The following is a 5,377-nucleotide window of genomic DNA, read 5'->3' as shown; positions in this document are numbered from 1 at the left end:
GATTTACGAAAAAAGACACTAGACTACGATGCAACTACCCATGAATTGCAACTAGTCGACGATGGGAATAACTAAGGGAATGCTACGTTGATTCGATGATAAGGAGTTAGAGGGGAATTGATTCCACCTTAACTCGACTTAATCCTATTAACTACAAATCGTCGTAATCCGAAATGAACTGCTTCGCAGAACAATTGGTTCTTCCTAATCCCTAATTACACATGGCATTTCTACCAATTAATAACTACGATTAAACCCATTCTCATGGTGAACTAAATGTTTCTAGAGTGGAAAGGAAATTACGAGGAAGCTACGTTAATCGGAATCAAGCTTTCATCAAGGCTTCTCAACCCCCTCTAATGGAGGTTTAACCGAGAATCATTACGCAATCATTTCCGATTACTTTTAAACTAAACATGATATAAAGAATTGAAATTTACTTAATTAAACAATAATGAAATCTAATTTAATGACTCAAATGAAATAAGGACAGGAATTGAAATTAGATCTAGAATGGAAATGACAAAATCGAAATTGATAAAAATACTACTTTATTGATCTAATCAAAATGAAGAACAAGATTCAAAGGTTTAATCTAATACAATAATTGAAATGGAACTAAACTTAATTAATCTACATGAAAAACTAGATCTAGAAGCTATTTTAATGGCTACTTTCTATTCTAAGCTACCTTTATTTTCTAACCTAAAAATCCACTATTCTCTACTAAAAAATCTACCATTAACAAAGAGCTAAGCTTTTGTTTTTATACATTTAGATCCAAAAATCGTGCATGGGCTTGGAGCCATGTTTTGGGCCAGAGAATCAGGCCCAAAACCCAAATCTTTCAGTCCAAAAAGGCCTCTTCAGCTGTAGTTGGCTTCAACAGACATTCTGTCCACTTCTGCTCCTCTGATTAGGTCAAGGCTTAAACCATTTGAAAGCTCTTTCCGAGCTGGTCGTTTTGACATAAGGTAGGCCCCATTCCGAGGTCTGAGTCCAAATATATGTCCTTCGGAAGTTCTGCTGACTTTGTGTGCTGTTTCGGCCTGCGTCGACTTTTCAGCTTTTGACCGGGCTTTTAGAAAGGCTTTGTCTTCTCGAAACTTGGCCTTTAATCACAGAACTCTTTAGTAACCGACCTTTGCTCCTTTATCTCGCTAAAGTGGCACATTTCTGCACATAATGGACATTGAAGCCTGAAATGCATAAAAACACGTAATCAGTGTTAACTCTTAATTATTACTCACATAATTGGTCTAAAAGTATGACTGTTAAAGGGTTAAAACTACAGTTTTGGGCTCTTATCAAACCACCCCCAAACAGCATTTTGCTTGTCCTCAAGCAAAGATGAGAAATTAATATAAGTGACCAAAAATGGAGTTCTATCTACTTCTCGTTTTAGCCGAGTCGCGATTGCATTGACCATATATCTAACAAGGCCTTTAAACCACTAGGAATTCCCTAGTGGACGAGTTATAGCCTCGTGAGAGTTTTCCAGTGAAGGTACTCACAAACTTCATCTATACTACAACGATTAAGAAATAAAACTATTGTTTCCTTATTCATGTTCCAAACTATCTATACATCTCACTAGCTATGAACAAGAATAACCAAGTCAAAAACCTAAGCTAATATATGCATAATAATCAATCATCTATAACAAACATATATACAATGAGTAATACTATGAAATGTCTAGCAGGTCCGTTTCTGAAACTCGGAATAGCGTCCTTAAGTAGGTTCTCACAATAATAGTCAAGATACAACACTCTAATTTTTTCTACTCAAGTTTATTTACTCTAGTCTTGCTTGAGCAAGCACTTTACCTTACAATCTCAATGACAACAAGGAAGCCGGAGTCGATCAAACACATCTGCCACTTACTATCACACTAACCTATTCCTAATTGAGCTAGAGGTCTTTATTAGGTGTTGCGGGGATTAGGAGATGGTTTAAGAAGGAAGGAAATGGATATTCAAAAAGGACAAGTCTGAGATAATAGAGTTTTCATATTATGTAACTTCGAGAAAACCTTGTTATTTTCTTTTACTTCTATACTTTGTTTCCATCCTTAGCCATATATATATATATATATATTTTTTTTTGGCTTTTGACTCCCTTTTATTCTATTTTTGGAGTTTTTATTTTATTTTTATTTTTATTTTTCTTTCCTTGGATGGAAACTTCTTTTCTTTATTTTCTGAAGCAATTAACTAACTTTTGTTTACATAGGTTTTTCTCTTCTTCTTTCTTCCTCATTCTATTCTCAGACTTATTCTAAATTGGGTGGGTTGTTTTTTTTTTTTTTTTTTTTTTTTTTGTTTTGTTTTTTTGTAACAGGGGTAAAAGATTTTGTGGTTTATGGAAGGCTAAAGAAAGGCTCGAGGGGGCTTACTTAGCGGAAAATAATTCATAGGCTTGAATTTCTGGCTATATCGATCCAAAGAGGGCCTAAATTCTCGCTTTTTAGGATATGGCATAGTGATCAAGCAAGTGGGCGGTGATATCTCTATCCGGATTTTACTTCTCCCTTGTGTCATTTCTCAAATGTTTCGCTTCATATAAGGCTTTAGGCTATATTCTCACAGATTTGTAGAATAAGTACTCTAGCCTAGATTTCAAAACTTCATCATAACAATCATAGATACTCATGTAATATATTTATAGATAGATGCAAAGATTATTACCTATATATTAACCTAAGTTTCTAACAATTATTCCGATGCAAATGACTCATTGAGACTTCTAGATTGTTAAGAGCATGGAGAAAGAAACAATACCAATATTCCTAAGTGTATAGCATAACTTATTTATTTATATTTTTGAATTTTTGAAATTTTAACTAGAAACAAATGCATATTATACATATCTATATCCTAACAGATGCCTTAATTACACGTGTTTCTATGCCCCCCCAAACAAAAAGCATGCTTTGTCCTCAAAGCAATTAAATAAAGAGGGTAGGAAAAATACCATTGAAGCGCGTGAAATTTAGGAACATCTGTAAAACAAGGTTAGAACGCACTAATATAGGAAATAAAACTCCACACAACTCTATACGAGTTCTACCCATTATGGGGTTAACAAGAATGAAATTGCTTGGGACATAAGCAGACACTAACTAGAATGAAACTTACCTTATCCCCCGCATTACTCATCATCTTACTCATCCTCTTCTTCCATAAAGAAGTGAGGTTCCTTTTCATGTCTGCCATGCCATGATAATTTGCCGCTTCCCGCCATTTATCATCTATGATTGCTAACCTAGTAAGAGCCACTTGGTCCGGCGGGTGTAGGGTGCAACCTGATGAGGTTGTATCCTCCACCCTTGCCAAGTCATTGCACGGAAAGATCGAATAATACTATTGGTGGGTCGTACAGTGTCGACCGTAATCCAATCCGTGAAACGTGTGCAAAAAACAGGAAAGAAACATAACATAATACGTGAAATTAAGACAGGCATAAGAAGGTACTTATGCCTCATGCTATGGGATCGAGCTAAACTAGACATGGATTTTCGGGGAAGGTCATGACACATACGTCCCGTGGCTAAAGCAAGGAAGACGCTGCAAGTGGCATCATTCACAGAAGAAAAACGCCATTCCCCTAAAATGTTTAGCATGATCTAAAACATAACAATTCCTATGTTCATGGACAGGCTACCAAAGGTGACGTTATATTCCCCTTGGTCCTCGATACGGAAAATGCCCGCGCCATACGACTCATGCAAAAACTCGTAAGTGTAGACATACATATTGTCTACCCAATAACACCATGGGTCTTGTATTTCAAATGCATAGCAAGTCCCAAGAACAAATGCTAGCAAGAACCTGGTAATTTCCATTGGTTCATTATCAATGTTGATGGAGAACACTTGTTATCCATCCGGTCTTTCAAAGAAAATGCAGTTATTGTAAAAATAAGATGCTAGAGTCGGAGAATAAAGTGCATCGATCTTACCATAAGCTCCTCCCACCCAACGAATGTGATCGCCACAAAACAAAGCACCATAAGTAGTGCTTTGGAACAAATCTTCGAAAGACTGTTCCGTATCAATGTTGGAGATGTCATCTCAAAATTACGCCCTGAATAGCTGCGAATGATCCGGATACTACGCGAAAAACTGGAAATTTCCTCGTCCACGGAAGTCGGTAGCGAAAGCTCGATAGAGGCGCTGATCACGCTCTAAAGAAATTGAAATTTCCAGTGTTTGAGCTGGTCGCCAGCTTTCGGCTTGCTTGGCCCTCGACAAAAACTCAGAAAAAATATCACGAGCGCCGAAAGCGCTCCTCAGAGGGCGAAAAAGCCGAGTTCGCAAAACTTCGAGAAAATGAGCCAAACGAGGGAATCGCGGGAGAAAAGGTGAGTGATGGAGTTTAGGTGTAGTGTGAGTTGTGAGGATAGATTGTATCAAGTTTATATAGGTTTAAAGTTGCTAAAATGGATCGGGAAGTTGCCAAAACTAATTACGGTAGTTTCCGGAAATCCTAAAATTTCCAAACTCGAAAACGGAAACAACTCATTTTCTTGATTCTAATTCAAACCCAGTATCTTTTAGGTTGATTTTATGATAGAATGTACCTATTTAATCAAGATTTCATCCTACCATGATATTTATTCATATATATGCCTAAACAACCATATTTTCACCTTGACTCCGCAATAAATTCTAACACGAGGGTTATATAAAAATCATGCTAGAATAGATAAAACCACCCCCAAAATAGTTGGGAAGGTGGGGTCAATATTAAACAACCACGCATAATGAAAATAACCCATTATATTAAAAATAATTCATGCGGAGTACATTTCACTACAAAATTCAACTTACGGAAATAAACTTACATAAAAATAAATGACAGTAATGAAACTACAAATAAAACATAAAACATCAAACTATACTATCCCTAGCTACTCCGGAACTGGTGGCGGAAGGCACACGCCTCGAGATCGCTCCCCGAAGCTCTGATGGACCCGGCACCATTCGCCTCTTTCGGCGACGGCGCCGTGTCTCGAGGGTGTATCCTCGAAGGAGAGTCCCCTGGCGTGGGAATCGTGTCGACATCTCGTCCCGAATCGGGCGCTTAAGCTTCTAGCTCGGCGCCATCATCAGTCCACCTCGCCCTCTCTCTCCGGGTACGGAGCTCGGTTATGATGTATCGTTGCCGAGTCCGGAGGTCTTCACAGATAGTGTTGAGCGAACGCATGCCACGATGGATCACAGCCGGCGTTCTGTATCTGACCAACACCTCTCCAAGGCATCCGCGTCAAAACACGTCAAGTCCTCCTCATCCTCCGAGGCATCCTGATTTCCCCCAGCCTCCTCTTCATTCTCAGCTCCACCATCCTCTTCTTCTTCTTCTCTATCCTCAGC

This window comes from Coptis chinensis, chromosome 4, assembly GCF_015680905.1.
Source record: "Coptis chinensis isolate HL-2020 chromosome 4, ASM1568090v1, whole genome shotgun sequence".
NCBI classification, from domain to species: domain Eukaryota; kingdom Viridiplantae; phylum Streptophyta; class Magnoliopsida; order Ranunculales; family Ranunculaceae; genus Coptis; species Coptis chinensis.
Note: the sequence above shows the minus strand (reverse complement) of the source record.